The sequence below is a fragment of the Mirounga angustirostris genome, unplaced genomic scaffold (assembly GCF_029215605.1).
Source record: "Mirounga angustirostris isolate CCGP_5_RB_7025 unplaced genomic scaffold, mMirAng1.0.hap1 SCAF_5, whole genome shotgun sequence".
Lineage (NCBI taxonomy): Eukaryota > Metazoa > Chordata > Mammalia > Carnivora > Phocidae > Mirounga > Mirounga angustirostris.
Window position 1 is genome coordinate 135,073,671 of NW_026991713.1, and position 23,429 is coordinate 135,097,099.

Below are 23,429 nucleotides of genomic sequence, written 5' to 3' on the forward strand. Positions count from 1 at the left end.
AGCCCCAGAATGCACATTTCCAGTCATTTCCTTCAGCCGGGAGCCAGCCTCCTTCGATGAATCAATCCACATTTACTTACCCGTCCCCTGCAGCCGTTTTGCAAATCGTTTTCAAAAAAATCATTGAACCACTAACAGTTTATCCACTCTGCAAAATATACACAGCTTCTTCTCATAGCCACCAGGTTCCTCCCCTCCCAGCCACATTCAGCAATTTTTATTGCTCCTGATTTCGATAAGCAGAAAATAGATACACCTGCCCAGGGAAATGACTCTTAGCACATAACTGCCTCTTCTATTAAATGTCTCAAAAAAGAGAGTGGAGGAGCCGAAGTGTAGCATTCTTCCGACTTAAACATATTTACCTTATAAATAACAGGCCGGTCACCATTGCTCCCTCCTTAAGCGTGACCCTTGCTTCCTTCAGCTCCAATGAAATCACCAGCGAAGATGTTATCCTTACCCGTGGCTTCTATCCCAGCGCCTCAAATGCATGCGGGGGTCCCCCAAGGGGCTTCCTGCTGGTCATCCTGATCTTGCAGTGAGAGGCGGGGTGGGGGCGGCAGGGCAATGCTGGGGGGTCATGATGCTGGTGCGTCTGCAGATTGTACCTCGGGGAACGTTCCTAACATAACGTCACTTTCTTTGCCCGGAAAATGAAAATAATATTTCCTCCCTCAGAGGGAGGGAAATCCTCCTCACTCTGCTTTTCTGTTGTTTACACCTGTATGAGGGGCTACCTCATATCTATTGCCTTGTGAATCGGGCCAATAAAATCGGAAGTGAGAGGCAGCACGTAAACTTTGAATAAGTGATTGAAATCCACCTTCACAGTTACAGGCTGACCTGCACAATTTAGCTGCTGGCAATAGCTGGATTCTTCAGGTTCGTTACGGTATTTATAGTAGTTAGAGGGAAAAATATATATTTTCATACACGTTTAGCTTCCAGAACTCCCTGGTTCCTAGGAGCAAGAATGAGTAATCTCTGACTTTCAGGGTCCTTAGGAACAATTAGGGATAATACGGTAAAATAGTCAGCATAGGCCAATGGCCACACACCCTGGAAAGATTCTCAACAAATATAACCCTTCACCAGAGGCTACAGTCAAATACGTATATTAAACATTTGAAATGGACTTTGTTCTATATTTGATGACTTCTCACGACTTTAAATAAAAGGAAAAAGAGCCCATGCATGGGGCAACATATGATATATACGTCCCTGTTTGCTACAATAAAACCGTGTATGAAATTCTAACACGCACACCTGTCTTCCTGAGCAGCCTGCTCTCCTAGAAGACGCCAAGCCCCGCTCTGCACCATCAGGCCCTCCATCCACGCATGTGGTTTTCTGTGAGGACCAGCCCACTGTGGGTCCCAGGGCAGGTAACAGAGTCTTCTGCCGCAATACCTCTGTGAAAAGGAGTCACAGTGTCATACAACAAAGAGCATCTATTCCTTTCTCGTGGGTCTACAGCTCAGATGCAACTCACCTAGCTAAGCTCACTGCTGGAATTTGGACTAGAGGCTCCAGGATGCCAATCCAGTCCCAGGCTAATCCATGTGTGTTCTCAACCTCAGAGGACCACTGCCATCTTGGAACATCTTTCCGTGGCAGTTTATATGGATGGAAGGTGGTTGGCTGGACAGGACATGCGTGCGAGTTTAAAATGTTCTTTATTCCATTCCATTGCTTCAACAGTCTGCATGACCAAATCCAGCACCAACAGGGCAGGTATGTTTAGTTTGTCTATTCTGCGCTGCGTGCAAGGGGAGACCGTGAAATGGGAGGCATGATGGTAACAGTAATCCATCCACCGCAATGGAACATTCTCGTACATGGACAGTAAATCCTTTAGGAAAGGAAGGTAGAGACACCAAGGTTGTGTTTGTTCAGCTCAGCTGTCTGGTCAAAAACTTGGAACCTGGAAGGAATTGTATCTTGGAGACCTACCGAGCGAGGCTTTGGGAAATATCAGTTAATGTTAATGCCAATTGTATTAAATATGCAGGGAAACCTGATCCTCCAGTACATTATAATGTGAACATTTGTGAGTGGATCAATGAGATCGTATTTACTCTTTGGATCATTTTTCAGGACTCAGAATGATTTTGGTAGAAGAGTATATGGGGCCATTTTTATTTAAAACTTTTTTTTGAAAAGGGCAATATGCCCAAATGAACTTTCGATGTATTTGCCGTACAGTAAAATGTAGGAAGTAGATTAGCCTCAAAATACAGAAGTAATCTTAATACAGAAATAAGACATTAGATTTTCAAATGCTTAGGAAATAGTTCATGCTCTCCATTTCCTTAGATTCTGCATATCTTAAATCAGAAATGTCAAGTCCAGTTGAGTTTTGCAATTCCTGCTAAAAATAAAAGTACTAAACCAGTCTGTAGAATTCAGAAATAAATTGTATGACTATTTTATTCATGCTTAAATATTTCTTAAAAATGAGCTCTCTCCAAGAGTATTCATATCTCCCCCTTCTAAGGAAGGAAATTTTATGTATTATTCTGACATAGATTTTGTTGTTGTTGTTTCAACATACTATAGATTCATTCTTAGGTACTAGTTAAAAAATGCCTCTTAGTTCAGATACCATTTCTTACCCAGTAGCTTTAATGGTATAAGCCAGCAGTACAAAATATGGTTTTGCTGACAGTAAGGTATGTTATTTATTGAATACAAGCAATAGTTCAATAATTCAAGTCCTATATTTATTTTCTCAGAGTAACTTGCTGTCAGGAAAAGGCAGATTTATGCAAACACATTTAACAAACAATAGTGGATTTCAACAGCTTTAACTCATTTTTTTAATTTTAATTTAATTTTATTTTAAATTTTTATTGTTATGTTAGTCACCATACATTACATCATTAGTTTTAGATGTAGTGTTCCTAACTCATTTTTGAAGAAGGACTCTATGCAATTCAAGGAATGTAATTTTAATATGAAATACTTACCTTAACAACTCAAACACACTCATCTAAGAGCACGTTTGACATTTTCATGTCCTTTTTACATAAATATTAGGAATGGTTAAGTAGTGTTTGGAAAGGCTTTAATTTTCTTCTCTGCTTTGGCTTAAAGAAATGAAAATTCAAAGGAAATTTCAAATTTTGGCAGGGAGCAGAATGGAAGTGGGGGCGTGGAGGGCGTGGAGGGCGTGGAGGGCATGGAGGGCATGGAGGGAAGGGACCATTTAATAAGAGACACAAAGATGCCTTTTCTTGGGGAGAGAAGTGGTCTTAACTCTATTCCTCCCTCAAAAAAAAAAAAGGTTTCAATGTGGAAAATATGCAATTTCCCAAACAATTAACAGATAATAAAACCTAGGAAATTGATTTCTATTTTTCAAGAGCAGAAACAATATCCCGGCTATTCAAATGCATTAGGCAATTCTTTAAGTTCTTTTTTCCCCTTATGTGCCCAATATTTTAATCTTTCAAACTTACTGATGTTAGAAGTCTAATTTATCGGTAATTGAATAGATTATGTTGTCTAGAAACATGAATGATATGTTATCAGAACATATTAATGATATGATTAGCTTATTGATGATATAATAATTGACTAATATAATAATGATGTAACGATGCAATAATTTCTCAAATGTGGTATGTTGACTACTGTTCTAAATGTTTTCATGCATTAATTAAGAAACTGCTGTATGTAGTCCCTACTGCCACACTCCCCTCCCAGGACCGTAGCTCTCATTCACACAGCTGTCAGAAGTCTGGGTGCTGACTGATCACAGCTGGGTCCGTCTCCAGAAACTGCCTGTGACCCAGGGAAGTAACCTTGTCTCTAGTGGAGACATCCCTGCAGAGTCATGCCCCTCCCCCCCAGGTCCAGAGGTCCCCAACACTAGAATTCATGTTGTTTGATTCTGATACTTATGTTGCATTTATATTTATGTTGTTCGATAACACATATTCTAGATCTACATATGTATGTTGCTTAATTCTGTAGCAATGAATAGTTGCAATGAGAAGTCAATCCGGAAGAAATTTTTAACCCCTGAAGTCTTATGGCCACAGAAATTTTTCATATTTTTATTGTAGTGAAATAATATGATGATTGATGAAGCATTTTCAGGCATAAAAACATTTACACTATATACAATTCCATGAGAAAGATGGAATAAAATTTATATTCAAAGAGAAAGAAAAATTATGTAAAATAGCCAATTCTTATTTGAGTTTGTTCATGTGTACTTTTCAGTGCAAGATCCAAATTATAAAATTATTAAGATATTTAGACTTCATTATGTAAGTTTAAAAACACGTACCTAAGTTTGAGTTGACTCTTATGTTTAAAACTCCAATATTTGCTGATGTGGAAATTATACTCTTGACATGATTTCAACTTATGACAAAGCCTTTTTAGTTTCAACTTAACATTGCATATGGCGATACACAGTTTTTCAAAAGTCTTTTAGGTGGTAAGCAGGCAAAAATGTCCACTAAACTAGATGACCCAAATTGTCTTTCCACTATAGAATCAGTAATGTTTTCTTATTGATTGATTGATTTTTTTTTTAAGAACTGGAGTTAGTCTAATCCAGTCTTTTTTGGTGAGCACCGATCCACGGCGGAAAAAGGATTTCGAGCAGCGGGAGAGGGAGCATCTCCAGGAAACCAAAGCTGGAGGTAAGAAAGAATGGCCAACCCATTAAGAGACGAACAGCCAATTCAGTCAGTGGGTCATTTAGGAATGTCGTCTGTGAGAACGTTCTGCACCAGCCTTCTGCCCACTTTTGTCAGTCTTGACAAGACCTATCGAAAAAATCTAATGAGATCCATATAATTAACTAAACAATTACCATGCGGCATGCTGGTTATATTAGTTTCCTAGGGTGGTCACTAATGAAATATCACAGACTTGGTGGCTTAAAAAAAATTTTATTTCCTCACAGGTATAGGGGCGAGAAGTCTGAAATCAAGGTGTTAGCAAGACCACTCTCTCCCTGGAGTCTCTACAGGGGCAGAGCTCCTTGTCTGTTTGAGTCCTCGGAGGCTCCTGGTGTTTGTGGCTCACAGCGCCCCAGTCCCTGCCTCTGTCTTCACATGACCTTCTCTCTGTGGCTGTTTTTTTATGAAGAGATTTTCATTGACTTTAGGGTAATGTAGTATGATCTATCTCCATCCTTTTTGTAATGACATGCACAAAGACCCTATTTCCAAATGAGGTTGTATTCTGAGGTTCTGGGCGGACATGAGTTGGGGGGAGCACGGTGAAACCCACTGGGATCATGTATATGCAAGGTCATCAAATCATCCCTTCCACTCAAGACAAAAATGACAAAAACAGAGAAGGATGAAGACGAAAAGAACTGTTTGAGAAAAGTGGTTTTCCCCCCGCTCTTCACGATGAGGTGATGTACGTCAACGGGCACGTTGGAATGTCTGAGCTGAGATCAGGTCTGGTTATGCTGGGTTGCAAATGTCACTCTTGGCTCACAAGTCACTGTGCTCTGCCAGCCGCCGCTCCGCCTCCCGTCCTGTTTCACGTGCTCATCACGGTAGGTGACGCCCACACCACAAGCCTTAGACCTGCATTGCCTTGGCATTGGTCTCACTGAAGGAAAAAAAGAGGGAAAAGGATTTTGTGAGATTTCCGCCTTCTTCCCTCACCCGCTGATGATTTGCTTTCCAGCAGATGGAAGCCCCCTGCCCCATGGATAAATCTGTAAGCACCTGCATAAAGTAACCCTTCAGGTACTCAAGTATGAACACAGACAAGTTGGCATCCAGTGTCCTTGCAACTCATCTGCTCGGATAAAACAAACTTCAGCTACAGGCCAAATACTGCAGGTTGTTTCAGGAATCACCCTGCTCTGGGATGCCTGGGTGGCTCAGTTGGTTAAGCGTCTGCCTTCGGCTCAGGTCGTGATCCCAGAGTCCTGGGATCGAGTCCCGCACTGGGCTCCCTCCTCGGCGGGGAGCCTGCTTCTCCCTCTGCCTGCCGCTCCCCCTGCTTGTGTGCTCTCTCTCTCTGACAAATAAATCAATAAAATCTTAAAAAAAAAAAAAAAGAAATCAACCTGCTCTTCTTAGTATGTGACCTTGTACATTTGTATTCTCCTAATGTGTCCCCCTTAATTATTGTGTGATTATTATCAGGACAAAAAAAACCTCATGATTTTTCACACAGCATTTTTATACTCCTTTAAGATGAAATATTTTAATTGCCTCTGACATTTTAGTTGGGATCTTTATAATATCAATGTGACTAAGAGGAAATCATATTCCGTGCGTATGGCTTTAATGACTGAGAGAAATAATAAATTTCTCCCCACAGAATGAGGAGTCACTGTAAGCAAGGCATGATGGAGTGGAATTCTAATCAGGAATAAAGAGAGAAGCGGAGAGGAAAGGGAGGCCAGACGTCTTGCATTTTTCTGCAGGACGACTGGAGCTAGGGGTCCAAGTATTTGTGGTCCGGCTGGAAGAGCTGCTTTGTTTCTGGAAAGAAGCGTCGCTGTGGGCTGGGGGACAGAGGGCTGTTGCCTTGCACGTCTCAGGAAATGCACCCAAACTAGCAGAGCGGCAGCGACAGACTGATAAATTGTCAGGACGGTTGAATCCTGCCGATTAATTGTCTGTGGCACCAAACTCTTAAAACAGCATCACTAGCATATTTACAGAACTTGCCGATCTCCTCCTTGCAAACTCCAACGCTTCTGTCCATCTGCGCTCTGTGATAAGACCCCATATTAAAGCCAAATAGACATGCTATTTTCCCCTCTTCCCTTCCAGCTGGGATCATCACAGGACTCCTAGTCTTATGTCAACACTTGAATCAACAGCTTTATCTGGTCAGGAGGGAAGCACAACAAGAATTACATTTGGAACAATAGGCAAAGCAATGATTCATACTTAGTGATTATAATGAAGTTCTTAGGCGAAGAGCTAGTCAATCTAAGCATACAGGAAAAAGTGAAAGGCAATTAGGAGCTGGCATCTGTGTGGAACGACTTCGTTTTCTTTTTTTTTTTAAAGATTTTTTTTTTTTTTTTTTATTCATGAGAGACAGAGCGAGAGAGAAAGGCAGAGGGAGAAGCAGGCTCCCAAGGAGCAGGGAGCCCGATGCGGGACTCGATCCCAGGACCCTGAGATCATGACCTGAGCCGAAGGCAGACGCTTAACCATCTGAGCCACCCAGGCGCCCACGACTTCATTTTCTGAGGGAGAGATGTCCTCCTTCGATAGGAAATAGAAGAGCTTCCCCTTCACCCACGCTGATGTAGAAATACATGACAGGAGCATTTCGAACAAACCCATGCTGTAAGACAGGTAATATGACCTGTGTGAATGAAATAAAATAGCGGAGAAAGCAGGAGGAAAATGACTAAATTATGATAGAAATTCTTCTCTTTACTCCTTAACTGTCCTACTGAAATAAAAAAAGATTCAATCTTAGCTGTTTCCGAAAATTCAGAAACTAGAGCCTTACATAACGTTGGGTGAGGATTTATAATACACCAACTAACGTGTGCTTGGGCTCAATAAAGAGCTTCTATTTAGAACGGAGAACACAGGACAGCGAATCCTGTGTGATCAGGATTTCCCTAGCTCATGCCAGATTTGAATATGTTATTTAATCCAGGAAGGTGACAAAACGTGAACTCTCCTCACTTTCTCTGTTAGAAAGTGTAAACCTGACCTTGCTTTAAAAGGAAAGCTGGTGCCTTTAGCAGGACCTCTAAAATATAGTTGGGAGTTTTATCAGAGTTACTCAAAACTGCTAAAGTAAAGATTCATTTCTATATGAGTTTCCGTTTTTTTTTCTAGCAAAAATGAATTATAGCTACAATATTTCACAAAAATTAATTATACTAGCAGATATCAGTGTAAGACCCCAGGCTATAAGTAACCCAAAGTTGTATGGTTGGATACATGATGCAGCAGATTTTATTGTTGCTGTTCATTTTCTTTTGAAATGATCACTGGTGATAAATTACCAATGTGCTAAATAATGAACCGGAATGATTTTTTTAAAGTGGAATCCTAAGTCTGCCCAAGTTTTCAAAATAGCACATTGTTTGACTGAAAGCAAGCATCCTGGCAATACTTATTGCAATGTGATTTTTTTTAAAGATTTTATTTATTTATTTGAGAGAAAGAGTGAGCGAGAGAGAGAGAGAGAGAGAGAGCGAGCGCACGAGCAGGGGGAGGGGCAGAGGGAGAGGAAGAAGCAGGCTTCCTGCTGAGCAGGGAGCCCCAACTGGGGCTTGATCCCAAGACCCTGAGATCATGACCTGAGCTGAAGGCAGATGCTTAATGACTGAGCCCCCCAGGCGCCCCTGCAATGCCATTTTTCACCATTACCGGCAAATCTTAACCAAAGTCAATTTTAATGAAAACTTATTCTTGCAAAGTACCTTAAAGTCATAACATGGAAGGAAAGATGCTTCTCTCATGGGATGGCATATAAGGGATCCAAGGAAACATCAGGGTCCCCATCAAAGAAGTCAGTTGCTGCTCAGAGCGACAAAGCTCCTGGTGGCCTTGTGAAATTCAGACTCCCATGTACAAGAGTGTGGTCATTATTGTTCAGCTGGAGTTCATAAGACATTTCTCCACCCAAAAAGGAAGGCGAGTTACATATTGTAGCTTTGCTTTTATTTTGTGGTGCTCTGTCCAGTTCCTACATGACATGACATGAGGCTGTGTGACCACCTTGGGCTCTGAAATGCATTATGACCTATTCCTGAGAACCTGCACAGGGCTCTCTTGTAGCAGCCCCTCACATGAGAGCCTGCATCTATAGAAACATACAAAACACCGTATTTTTTTTTTACCTCGTTTTTTACTGCCAAATAGGTAATATCAACATCCAGACTCTGTTCATTGGCAAAACAAAGATATAAAACCAACACTGGTGCTATGGAGAGTGCATTTGTCCTCTCCCCGAATTCCCTCTCTGAGGAAGGCCTTGGTCTTTCTTCTCCACCCATCTATGCACTCTCTGTGGCCAAGTCCATAATGGCCCTTGTTTGAGACGATCTCAATTTCTAGCCCCTTTTCCAGGCCACCCAATTAACACCTTACTATACAGTAGCTAATGCACCGATTATTTTTACTCAGTAACGTAGCACTGGATAATAAACTATTTTGTTCTTCAATTTTTTTTTTCTTGAATATGATGCTTGTCTCCCCAGTCATGTTATAAAGATTGAGTCCAGACCCAGAACCAGATTGCCTGAGCTCCAGTTCTAGGTCTTTACTTACAAGAGTGCGTTTAAGAAAATGACTTAAACTTATTTGTGCCTTAGTTTTCTTCATGCAAAATAGGGATGATGATACACAATACAGGCTTACAGATTGTTGTGAGGGGTAAATGATAAATTTATGCAAAATATGTAGGACAGTTTCTGGTATGTGTTATATAATGTTACCCATCATCATAATACTGTTTTATTATTATTACCATTTTTATCCTCGATGTCAGAGACCTACATACTGCATTTTTTGAATCATGCCTCACACATGGTATGATTGGTCATACAATGACTACTCCATAAATTTTGATGATTGAATGGTAAGACTAGAAGCAGAAAGAACATCCATAGACCAGTGTGTCATGTCTGCATGTGCATGAGTTTGGGCATGACTAATGATCAAATTGCTGACCTGAGTAGGTCTACACAGCCAGAAAGTATGCTTGTGGGATCCTAATGAAAGAGTAGGAGAGGCAGAAACTCATAATGCATCAATCAAAACGTGGTCCAGTATTTAATGCAAAGTTCATCTGCAGTTCATGATGACACAAACTAGAAGCAGACATGGGCCTAAGCTTGCAGTAGGTGCAGGGAGAGCATCTATGCAGCAACTGTGGGGAAAGGTCCAATTTTTAGGTCCATTAGTCATGGAGGGAAATTCTACAACATCATCTTTGAAAATTGAAGGGCAGATATAATACTAGGGAAGAGTACAATAAATGAGATGCATTCATGGGGGTAGAATATAATAAAACCATTCAAAACAAGATTGTAGAAAATACTGACTGTATGGAAAATAGTTCCTGAGGTACTGTCAGGAGAAAAAAGATGAGTCGGATTAAAGTTTTGTGAAGCAGGAGGAGGAGGAAGGGGAGGGAGAAGAGAAAAAGCAGAGGGAGGAAGTTGAGAAAGTGAAGGAGGCGAAGAAGAAGGTCAAGAAGAGGAAGAAGGAGGAGGAGGAAGAGAAGGAATGGAGGGGAAGAGCTTGCTTTCTGCTAGGCTGAGGTTTAAAGAAAACTATTTCGGAGTGAAGAGTTTAGTCGAAGCTTTGTGCAGAGCTCAGTGTGTGAGTGGGCTCATGACTACTGACGGGGGAGAGGTAAGAACGTGGGAGCAACATCAATGTCGCTTGCAGAGAACAACTGCTCTTTAGTGAAGAACAGAGTGAAAGACTGTGATGCTGCACTTAGTTTAGAAATAGCACACACACATTTCTTTGTTCCAAAAAGCCAGGTAAAAATGATTACTTGGAAATGGACTTAGGAAGTAGGCTGTCTTAGGACAGTCAGGGCAGAGGGAAGAACAATAAAGACAAATAAAAACCTGTGTGTCTGTGTGTGCATAAACATATTTTTATTTTAACTTAAAATCCTAATAAAAATAAATCATTGCATATACTGTATATAGATCCAAAAAGCTATCTCAGTTCATCAAAAACTGCCAGATAAGCCACCCATGCAGTTCTTTATTTGTTCCATGGGAAATTTTTCATAGAGAACACAGAGAACCTCTGGAATAGTTGTATATATTTATAACTTTTAAAAAAGATTTTATTTATTTATTATGTATTTATGTATTTATTTATTTATTTATTTGAGGGAGAGAGAGAAAGAGAGCACAGAGGGAGAGAGGGAGAAGCAGACTTCCCACTGAGCAGGGAGCATGACATGGGGCTTGATCCCAGGAGCCTAAGATCATGACCCGAGCTGAAGGCAGACACTTAGTCGACTGAGCCACCCTGGCGCTCCTATTTATAGCATTTTGAAAGCATAACTGTTTATTCAAATGAGAGTCATTGTTTATTCAAATGAGATACATGAGACCCTCTTCAAATAAAGAGATCTTTAATCTGACCTAGTTATACACACAGGCCAGGAGAGCTGTTTACCAGGAGGCAATTTAGGTTTTATGGATTGAGATATATTGACTTTTTTGGAAACTCAAACTCAGAACAAAACTTAAGCAGGAAACACATGGGAAATGTCAACATTGACTCTATTCTGACTGAATTGTTATGGTTATCCATATCCATATATTAGGATGACAGACATATTGATAAATACACAGTTAATCATTCTTCTACTTGGGTAGTATGGAATAATATTTTTATTATATATAAGGATGTGCACTGGTGATATGTATTTATTCATTAATGCATTAATAACCTTTCCATGCAGATATTATTCTCTCCAATGCACAGATTCAGGGCCTTACACCAATTCTGTAACAAAATAAGTGTCCTCACGAACTGAATCGAAAGCCTAAGCACTATGGTTATTTTCAATTTCTAACAGAAAACAGATTTCATGATGCAATCCCAAATCTCTATTATACGTCTGGCTCATGTTACCTAGCAAATTCCAGTCACAGGTTAAGTAACGACAGGTTAAAGTGAAACTTTCATGTAAAGAAAATCAGCAAACATACAAATAGCTGCATGCATGTATGTTTCCATCATTTTCTGAGATGTCTCAACCTCGTGCTATCAGCTGGAATTCATTCTGAATGCAGCACAGCCAAATGCATGTTTTTACTGTTTGCTTAGCCAGGAGATTTTTGTGGGTAATTAAATTGATTAAATTTAATATTGTAAGATGAGAATAGCAGTGAATAGCATTTTCTGAATGGAAGGGTCACAGATAAATCAGAAAAAAGTGGGGGAGAAGAAAGCAAATATTTAAGGATGTTACATTTGGGGAATAGACCAGCTCACACAGCAAAAGGAAAAAGGGCAGCAGTGAAAGATGGGAGAAATAAGGAAGAACTCTCTGACATATCCACTCTTTTTTTTTTTTTTTTTTTACAAAGGCTTACCTTGTTTGGCACTGACCGAATTTAAAAACGTGGGTTTCGTTTAGATGTTGTTGATAGAGGGAGGAGGTAGAGACATTTACTCTGGAAAAATATTTCATACTAATGCCCTAGAAAGATGAGGTGGAGATAGGGAAGAGACATCTGGGCTGTGCAGGAGCTTGAGGTGAAAGACAAGGGAGACAGAGGTGGACATGTGTCATAGATAATTTGATTTGAGAGTCCTGGTCATCCTCTTTATAAGTAAGAGCATCTTTATTCTAAAGCAAAGAGTTCTGTCCAACTCCTCCTTTCCTCACTAAAGCTGCCGAGACACGTCAGTTTGAGGATGCTCTGTCCTCTGCCTGAAGTAATCGCTCTTTATTTAGCACACACACAGCACACGTGCACACGCATCCTGCAGACATTCATGCCCAGATTGCCTTCTTCTCTGCCGTGGCTCCTGATAATGTGGCCGTGATTTGGATGCACCTTGGACTCGCCCACTGCGTCCTTGGCAGAAATGGAGCAGAGGAAGGAAGATGTTAGGCCACACAAAACGGTGTTTGAAACTGCCTGTATGCCAGGAAAAAAGTGTTATTTAAAACAAAAACTGATTTTGGCTGATTTTGATTACTAGGGTAAAGGTCACAATCCCTACCCTGAAGGTGGTTTTTTGTTAGAAAAGTTTCTAGTTTTGACTTTAGAATCTTATGTGACCACCTCGCTCCTAAATTACTTTATAGAGTAAAACAAGAGAAGTTTTCATTTACTGTAGACAGATCAGAAGAAAGGGCTCAGGGGGCAAAAGTAGAAAAGATGGCATTTGAAGAATAGCAGGGAATCAGATATATAGAAAAACACAAAAATAAAAATATAGAAATATATAAAAGGCTTTGTTTCCTGAGGAAGAAAGTTCATTGGCAAAAGACTCTGGGAAAAGGCAGGGCCAAACGATAAACAAGTTTAATTTGGCAGCTGTGCTGCGGATAAGCTGTTTTATTACACCAAATTTTAGTAAAATTATGCAGTATGCAATAGCCTCATGTTTTTGGTTTGTGGGGAACTGTAAGAAAGTTGCTAGCATCTTACGTGTGGGTTTGCTTGTTACAGAGAGATGGTATGGGCCACTGTCAGGGAGTTAGGTAATTCAGCTGTAAGAAACATGGAGTCCCAGATGGCCATGAGCATCTCCATGGTCTCTATTGGATATTCCATGCTATGTAGGGGCTGATGCACGTGCACGTGTGTGCGTGTGTGTGTGTGAAGGTGTGCGCATGTGCATGTGATATTAAAGAAGAGGAAACCCCAAGAAGATTAAAGGAGTCAGAGACCCACAGCTTGTATTAAAATCTAAGAGCATGAACTTGAACTATGGGATTCAAGTACTTTATTTAATAATCCATTCACTTATACAAACAGCTTTTAGGTACGATGTTAGGTGGTCGGGGACACAGAACTTAATAAAATGGTGTTTATCCTGGGTGTTATTCTCTAAAGGAATGGAAATTTAAAAAACATCAAAGGCAATTTCTGAAGTAAAGGGCATATTTACGATCAATGAATGAAGTAGAAAGAATTCTTAAATCTGGTGCTAATGTTGTGAACAGAGTACTTTAGGCGAAACTTCATAACACAATATAATATTTATGAGAGTGGCCCAAAAAGAGACAAAACCCCCCCCCCCCGAAACACAGCAGTCATTTTAAAGGACATGAATAGAACTTAATTCTATCCAGAAACAGTTATTTTCCACTAGTCGTAAAATGCCATTTGGAGATAACAAAAACGCTTGCGGACACAACTCACTGTTCTTTTTTTTTTTTTTTTTAATTTTATTTTATTATGTTATGTTAGTCACCATACACACTGTTTTGATGATGTAATCGTTCCTACAACCTGTATTGGCCAGAGCTGGGCTTCACGTGGCATCACCTGCACAAAGAGTGACTGGACACATGGCCGTAAATGGAAGCTCTGCGAAGGTACAGGTCAAGCTGATGGAAGCACGCAAGATGTGGAAGCGTGCGGAAGCTGGAAGCTGCAACAAGTTATTACCACCCTGCCAATGGGGCATTTTCAACTGGTTTATAAAATATAGCAGCCGGGTCCTCCACCACCTCCGTCCTTCCCTTGGTTCCTGGATCTGTTCATTTCAGGTGGGAGAGAGGTGGCACCACACACAACCCGCTGGTTCCGAGTGGGGACGGCTCGCTAGTGGGACAGCGCCTAAATCATGAAGGTGCTCTCTCCCAGCTGGTGACACGGCTGAGTCTTCAGCAGGGCTTTCCACCGGTCATGACGCTAAGGGGTGGAGCATGTGCTAAGACCACTGAATGTATGTTGGTCTCTCTTTTTATTTGTGTCTTTACACTTGAGTGTCTGGGTTGGTTGGGAAATTCTGCTGCTTTAGGGTGATCTCAGCTGGCTGGGCTCATTCCTCTGTGCTCAGCTCCTGTGGGGGACTGGGAGCTGCTGCTTCTCCCGCACACGTCTCAGCCTCCAGGGGCCAGTGGGCATGCATGCGCTTCTAACAGTGCTTGGGTTCCAAGGAAGAGCATGGAGGCCCACAAGCACTTTTTCAAGCCCCTTCTTGCCACACACTTGCTGCTATCCCACAGGCAAAAACAGGTGCAGTGGCCGAGCCCAGAGCCCGTTGGGGGAGAGCAACGCACACAGGTGTGGGGAGATACGGAAAACTAACTCTCAGCGCAACCTGCCATGGGTGTGCTGGCCTCAGAAATGAGCCTGGAAATATCCCTTTTTAATATATTCTCTGGGTGAGTTTCCTGTGCACAGTTATCACCTATTTCCTCAATGCTGGGAAGAGTCTGTAAATGATGCTGTTTAAGTCTGGGGCTTTCTTCTCTGGAATGTTTTCAATTACATTTAATTAAGAAATCAATTCATTTCATAGATAAAGGATAATTTTTAAAAAATTTCTGGTCTTGGTTTTGAAAAATTTTTAAATAAAAGTTCTGTATTTTTCAAATATTTGTCACAAAGTTATTTTTTTAAATATGTAAGATTCTTAGTAATAAGCCCTGTATAATTCTTGATATGTTTAATGTGTATTATCTGTGTTATTTCTAGACCAATCTTGCTAAGATTTGATCGATTTTTTTCACTTTAAATTTTTTCCATTTTTTATTGTAATAAAATATAGATACCATAAAATGTACTTTTTTTTTTAAAGATTTTATTTATTCTTTGAATGACAGAGAGACAGAGTGAGCATAAGCAGGGGGAGAGGCAGAGGGAGAGGGAGAAGCAGACTCCCCACTGAGCAGGGAGCCTGACATGACACTCGATCCCAGGATCTGGAGATCATGACCTGAGCTGAAGGCAGACACTTAACCATCTGAGCCACCCAAGTGCCCCTAAAATGTACTTTCTTAACCACTTTTAAGTATATGGTTTAATGGCATTAAATACACTCATATTTTTGTGAAACCATCACCACCATCCATCTCCAGAACTTTCTTCATCCTGCACAACAGGAATCTGTATGTAATCATTAACCAGTAACTTCCCATTCTCTCTAACCCCCAGTCCCTGGCAACTACCGTTCTACTTTCTGTCTATTTGACCACTCTAGGGACCTCGAGTAAGTGGAATCACACAGTATTTTCTTTTTGGGACTGGCTAATTTCACTCAGTATAATGTCCTCAAGGTTCACTCATGTTACAGCATCTGATAGGATTTCCTTCCTTTTTAAGGCTGAATAATATTCCGTTGTATATGTTAGGATTTTATAAGTTTGTTGATCTTTTTATATTTGATATTTTGGGAGGTAATCCCCATGAAATATTTTAAAAGTGTCAACAATTAGGATTGGCCAGGGAAAAACCACTAGATTGTGATAAAGATCAGATATCATTGAAGTTAAAGTTGAAGATTAATGGCAGCCTGATATATATAAATTCAACTATGAGTAGCAAGGATGTGGAAGAAAGTTACAGTTAATTACTAGGAGAAAAGGTTGGTAAGTGAAGGAATGTTGCATCTGGGCAAGCACAGACCTGGGAAGACACGAAAGCTATCTTCAAAAAATTGAAAAGGCTGTCATAGAGAAAAGGGGTTATTTTTCTTCTGGGCTTCCCCAAGCGGTTGGCCAGGTAGGATTTACCGGTGGAAGTGATAGGGAGACGCATTCCCACTTTATCTAAGGAAGACCATCACCGCTGTCCCAAGACGAGATGTCCTGGCTTAAGGTGTTCACACTGAGGCTGGACCCCTGCCTAGTGAAATTATAGAGCTGTGGTTCTCCGAGGGTGGTGGCCCTGAGATCTTGAGAGGATTCTGCACGGTCAAAATCATTTTTACAATTACACTAAGACACAGTGCCTTTTGTGTTGCCCTTGGCATTGGTGATGGAAAAACAATGGTGGGTAAAATTGCTGATGGCTTAGCATGAATCAAAATGGTGGCAATAACTACGTAGCAATTGGTTGTATTTCTCACCATCAGCACCTTGACAAGTGTTGGCTTCCCTTAAGAAGCTCTTTACTGTAGCAGTAAAGTATGTTCATTTTATTAAATGTTAACCCATCAATCTTTTTATCTTTCTGTGTGATGAAATGGGAAATTGGAACAATTCTCTTCCGGATAGAAACCAAAGTACAATGATTATCTTAAGGAAAACACATGTGTGATTGAGATGTGAGCTGAACTAGACACCTTTTCATGGAAAGTCATTTTTTACTTAAAAGAATGACTGACAGAAGATCTTTGGTTATTCAGACTCAGGCGACCTCTTCTCGAACAGAATAAACTCATCTGTTACCACAAGGAAAACAATGGACTCTTCTTTGTTGCCCGTTAATATTTGGGTTTTTAAGGGACAGAATTTGGAGCACTTATATCTACCATGGAGTTCTTGCAACTCTCTGGGACTTAACATTCTTTTCTAATGAGCTCAGTGGTGACGGTAGAAGTGGGTTTTCGGTATTTTATATGGAAATAGGTCAGTATTTGAAAGAACTGAAAAACTCATGAACTGGTATTTTCCAAATGACAATGGCATGGTTTTATGACAGAACACATAGGTAAAAGACCCATTCAAAGTGCAAGATAAACCCTCATTAAACCCATATTAATGTAAGAGAGTCCAAAAAAGGGCGCCTGGGTGGCTCAGGTGGTTAAGCGTCTGCCTTCGGCTCAGGTCATGATCCCAGGGTCCTGGGATCGAGTCCCTCATTGGGCTCCCTGCTCATCAGGGAGCCTACTTCTCCCTCTGCCTCTGCCTCTCTCTCTCTCTTTCTCTCTGACTCTCATGAATAAATAAATAAAACATTAAAAAAAAAAAAAGAGAGAGTCCAAAAAAGTGTATTGTTATGGTTTCAAATTCCAAGTTACAGTTTTCCCCTGGAAATCCCATGTGACAAATTTTGGTATAGTATCAAAAAATATAACAATTACCTGGAAAGTCTACTGCAAACGACTTTCTTTTCTAAATATATAGTTTGTAAGAGGCCGGATTTTTTTTATATACATCATGCAATGCAACATATTTCAACAGAATGAATGAGTGAAAAAGCAGATACGCAGATATTCAGAATTCAGAGACTCCACCTATGTTCGGTTAAGTCAGATATATATATATTTTTAAGATTTTATTTATTTATTTGAGAGAGAGAGAGAATGAGAGAGAGCGAGTACATGAGAGGGGGGAGGGTCAGGGGGAGAAGCAGGCTCCCTGCCGAGCAGGGAGCCCGATGCGGGACTCGATCCAGGGACTCCAGGATCATGACCTGAGCCGAAGGCAGTCGCTTAGCCAACTGAGCCACCCAGGCGCCCCTGTTAAGTCAGATATTAAAGAGATTTTCAAAAAGGTGAAATAATGCCTCTCTTCTCACTTTGTTTTTTGGTTTTAGAACACACAGTCTCAAAAACATGCTAACAGAGTATGGGTTTATTATTATTATTTTAAAATGAATCAATGGTCAATTGTCTTTTTTTTCCTTCAGTTTTAACTCTGAATATGCTACAGATTTTTTTTTAAAATTTTTATTTATTTATTTGAGAGAGTGAGAATCAGAGAGAGAGAGAGCACATGAGAGGAGGGAGGGTCAGAGGCAGAAGCAGGCTCCCCGCTGAGCAGGGAGCCCGATGCGGGACTCGATCCAGGGACTCCAGGATCATGACCTGAGCTGAAGGCAGTTGCTTAACCAACTGAGCCACCCAGGCGCCCAAATAAATAAAATCTTATTTTTTTAAAATTTTTTTTAATTTTCTAAAGATTTTTTATTTATTTATCTGAGAGAGAGAATGAGAGACAGCGAGCACGAGAGGGAAGAGGGCAGAGGGAGAAGCAGACCCCCCGCCGAGCAGGGAGCCCGATGCGGGACTCGATCCAGGGACTCCAGGATCATGACCTGAGCGGAAGGCAGTCGCTCAACCAACTGAGCCACCCAGGCGCCCCTGTATGCTACAGATTTATAGACATAACCCACACACAATCCAAAGCTCTGAAGTTTCTTAGACGTGTAAAGGGATCCTGAGTCCAAAAAGCTTCAGAACCACTGTTACAAATCAAACACAGTGGCAAATAGGCCACATGATGGTGGCTGGATCTATCCTGAGGTGCTATTTGTCATATCTGTAAAAATATAATATTTGAACTGCAGTGTGGTCATTTTTGGTCTAGGATATCTTGTTGACTTAGTTCCTTCAACCCAAATAAAAGAAATCCCAAATATTTGAGCAATAGGGCTAACATTCTTCAAAATGATTGGGATAAAAGTTGTCAAAATCCTTGAATTATGTGGACATGGTTTTATTTTCATAGAAAATGGGTTTCCTATCTAATATTTAATGTAAGATGTTCCCTCACACCATCTGTAAGTAAATATTGATTGTCAGTCCAAAAAGCACACGGATCCTAGAAAATATCCGTAAGCTGATTGGCATCAGAACAGGACAGGCTGCCCTGTTTGCTAACGTCTGGAGTGAAGACTGAAGTGGTTTATAATTACACACAACAAAGGTGTGCAAAGTTCTCCTTTAACCATGAAGGAAAAAGAGCTTCCCGTGAGTTTACAACGTATAATATTTCTCTTGTTTCACTCTTTCACTGTGTTTACGATCCCCTGGAAGGCACATTATGGATGAATAAACGGCTGTTTGCACTTGATTTTTCTTTCAATTTTTGTCTCTCCAAATGGCAAAAATCTGTTTATGTGCAAATTTTAAACGTTTGAGGATCATGCCTCAATGTTAATTGCTTTTCCCCCGAGAGACCAATTCTAATTAAGTTTTTTAAAAAATGTTCACCTCTTAATCTGAACTTTTAAATGGTATTTTCTCATATTGCTATATACCAACTACACCCTAATTGGAAATTTCAACCCTAAAAAGATACTAAATATCTCCAGAAGAGTATTGACCTAGTAATAATATGTCATTTATAAATATGGTTATTTAGTAAAAATGCTTTTGAATATAGACTGCTACTCCCAAGACAATGGGAGACAACATTTTTTTTCTTCTTTCTGACATCGCAGGACGTCTCGGCATGTAATTTTTATCCTCAGAAATGTTTTGTTACTTATGGTGTTGAGAAAATAACAGGAATCTTCAGATGGCCATTTTGCCATTTGTTTAAGCAAATATTTACTGACATCTAAGTGCCATTAATTTTGCAAGTTATGGGCATATGGGGCAACCAGACAAACATGCATCTATCAGGTAATACTGGTTTTGTTCCACGAAAATCTAACCCTGAGTGTGTTTGTGATCTACTATTCTTGGGTCCATCTCCAACACTCACAGGTACAATTTGCCATTGCTAACCCAGGGATGCTCATGAACTGTATCCATGTTTAGGAGTATTAATTCTTACTAAAGGATGCAAGAGAGCATCACATCAAAAATTTTTTTGTGTTCAACAATGACACTGTCTTCATAATAATATTGTAATGTGGATGGTTTATCACCTCTGTTTTCCATATCAATGCCTATGGTCCATAAAAATATAGTCAAGGTCAACACACGTAGGACACTCAATATTATGATCTTCTACTCTGTTCGTGCCATGAGGGCAGAAATCATAATTTAAAAAAAATTACCTAAGTTGGTAAATTATTTTTTCATTATTCCTGAGGCCTATCTATGATCTTTGAAATAGCATATAAAATGGAAACTTCAAACCAGTACTTAAGAAAAATGAGTAATGTCTCTAAATTACCTAAAGAAATATAAAACTGAGAAAACAATGTCAGTTTGTTATGCAGTTTTAACAATCTGTCCACAGGAAGTAATTTCCTGGCACCATCAGCTAAATGGCTTGATTATTCCTCTCATTCACGGACAGATATATTATTGGGATCAGCATTTATAAGCAGTGAGCAATGTAAAAAATACAGAATGTAAGGAAGTAAATCTATAATGCTTTTAGGACAGACGATGAGTCATATTGCACTTGAAATGAATAATGATTATGATCTAGACTTGTATGGCCTGATGTAGGAGCCACTAACTTCCTGTGAGTCTGGACACTTAAAAGGGGTGCGTTCTGACACCTACTGCAAGTGTGAAATACACACCAGGGTTCAAGGACTTTGTGGGAATAAAATCAGGCAATATATTTCATTCATCATTTTATATCGACTGCATACTGAAATGATAATTCTTGAATGTACTGGTTTAAATAATATATGTTAAAGTTAATATAGCCCCTTTTTAATTTTCATGTGGCTACTAGAAAATTTAAGATTACCTATATGCCCCTCATTCTACTTCTACCAGGCAGCACTGAGATCCACAAGTGATGAATGCAATGTGTGGATTAGAAAAAAATATCCACACATCCACAGAAAAAGATTGTTTGTAAAGCATGTCAATAACATATCTGGTATTAACTTTTAAAAACCCCTTTACTGTGTCTGCCAGCTGACTTAGTTTTTTATCTATTCAGTTTGATTAATTTCCAAATTTGTTGGCAATGGCATGTTATAACTCTTTACTGCAACAACCTATATCTTTTTCAACATTTTATTTTGCCATTCAGAATGATCATGTTTTTGATAAATATCAGGAATGTGCCCTTGAAGGGCACTTGCTTAAAAATAGGGGAAAAGGTTCAAAGCATTTAAATAACTTAAGAGTACATGGAGACACACTGTCAGATAAAAGTTGTATATGTAATCTGCAGAATATGGATGGCATCCAAAATATTATCCTTTTTGCAAAAATAAAATAAAATAAAATAAAGGTCCCTCAAATTGAGACTTGTGGCGACCTAAAACACTGCTTTATCTCTGAACTGGTAACAAAAAATTTTTTTGCTGGAATTGGTCCATTCCTCTCACTACCTAGCCCTGCTTTGAGCTCAATTCCAGGACCACTTTGCTGGCTATGCTAATTGAGTGAAGGCATTAATGATTTAATTCAGGAGAGTAAAATATATCAGATGACTACAGGTCAGAATTCCAGTCAGACTTTGGTGATAACTAGGTGACTGGGGGGAGATTCACAATCAATCATAAAATGGGAGAAGGAAAAGACAGCTCTCCCTCACCATCCCCCTCCCCCTGCAGTCTATATGTCTCCCCCTTCCCCCACCCCCTGCTATTGTCTGTCTCCGACCCCCCCCCCCACCCCGGCTTCTTGACTCTGCTAGAAGTTAGCAGCTCTCAGATTTTAGGAAATCTGCATTGTCCTCCCAGATTGCTTTTTTGGCTCCAATCAAACCCCTTTGCTGTTCTATCAATTGTAAAGTGGTCCAAATTGTTGTTTGTTTTGTTTCGTGCCTTTCCTGCTCTTATTTCCCTTTTTAAATCCCAATTTCCACCTGAAACCCTGTGCAAATCTATCATGAATTCAGTGCTCTTCAGATGATGCTCCATCAAAGCCCCTAGCCTCTGTAATACCCTGTTCTCTGGCTCGTCCCTGACCCTGGCCCATAATACAAACTCAGGTGGCGCAAACACAGCTCTGGAAAGTGGCTCAGGCGACTGATACAATGAAGCAGTTTGTGTGAATGTCATAGGTGTGGATGGCATTGTGCATTCTTCCACCAGGCAATGCTCTCACAATTTAACAGCGACCCGCTTTAATAATAACACAGAAGATTGATGATGTGACATTCGGGTATGGAACATCTGGTAGAAGATGGACCTTTTAGAATCCCTTCAATTAAATAATGGTCCTGACTAATCCTCCTTGTTTTGATTCTTTCTATATAAAATCTATGGAGCTATTGTTTTATCCCCACCATTTTTGAGACTCCATGTCACCGTTCAGATTAGAAAGATCTTATTCAGTCCAGAAAAACAAAAGAGAAACTTCAGGTTGGTGGCAATGGGTTCTGTTATTATTGAAATGATTTTTAAATAATTAAATACATTTTGTTTATTTAAATATTATTAATATATAAAACATATGTGTGTGTTTGTTATTTAAATAATGTTTATATGTATAAATATAAATAAACAAAGCATATATATGGCATCTATGTGCGTGTGTTATATAGAAACAGAGAGAAAAAACACTGCCAAGTTCACATGGACTAGGATGTAACAGAAGGAAGATCCTAACTCAAATTCTCTGATTCTAGAGTCTAAGCTTTGTGGGACCAGGTTACTTTTGTATTCTTAGCCCCAGCCCCAAGAGCAAGGCAAATAAAAAAAAAGGTAAGAAATTTCATAGAGCTCATGAAATTTAGTTTGTTTGTAACCAAATCATTGAAAAATTGGCAGATTTTCACCAAATTTGTAGAGTATGTTTGGAACGATCTGCATGAGAATATAGACCATATGGCAAACAGAAAGGTCCACATTCACTGTCCAAGGGATGAAGCGATGGGGTCATATCCCCGAGAAGTATCGCTGTTGAACGTCCAAGTTGGAAAGTAGGGTTTGGTGGTTGGACTATATGTTTTACCCAGCATCTGCCTTGGGGAGTCCTGATAGGGGGCAGGGGAAGGGGGCCTGAAAGAGGAGATGACCCTTCCCCTCCCTAAGAGCCACATTCTGAGAAATGTCATTTAGAAGGTGGACAAGCAGCACCCTCACCAGGTCCGACGAGGCAGTATCACTGGGGAAATCTCTGGTGGCAAGAGGAGCATCAGGTGTCCATTATTCCTAGGGCAGCTCAGGTGTGGCAGGACCTAAGCCGGACTCAGGACCATGATGTCTATCCTATGGTTACGAGGCATTTAAGAGCAGACGTGTCCCAGAACCCTGATTCCTGTCCATTCCTGCTAGCTAAGCCTCAGTGGGTGGAGGGGTCCAGGACCCTCACCTGGTGTGATTGGTGGGGAACCACGTGGGGCTGCGGTCCAAGTCTTACAATGGTGGCTGTACGTCATGGCAAACTTGCAGAAGGCATTGCCACATCATTGTTTACAGCTGGCAAAGCACCAGCTCTAATTCTGGCATTATCAGTGTGGATCTGGATTTA

General features: G+C 40.2%; 1 long non-coding RNA gene across 1 annotated transcript; it reads left to right on the forward strand.

The window, feature by feature from the left end:
- The first annotated feature begins 1,341 nt into the window (after positions 1–1,341).
- On the forward strand, positions 1,342–14,943 carry LOC135364349 (uncharacterized). Its single transcript, XR_010411226.1, has 4 exons — positions 1,342–1,737; positions 4,555–4,661; positions 4,928–7,307; positions 13,883–14,943. It is a non-coding gene; the product is annotated as an uncharacterized LOC135364349 (long non-coding RNA).
- Positions 14,944–23,429: the final 8,486 nt, after the last annotated feature.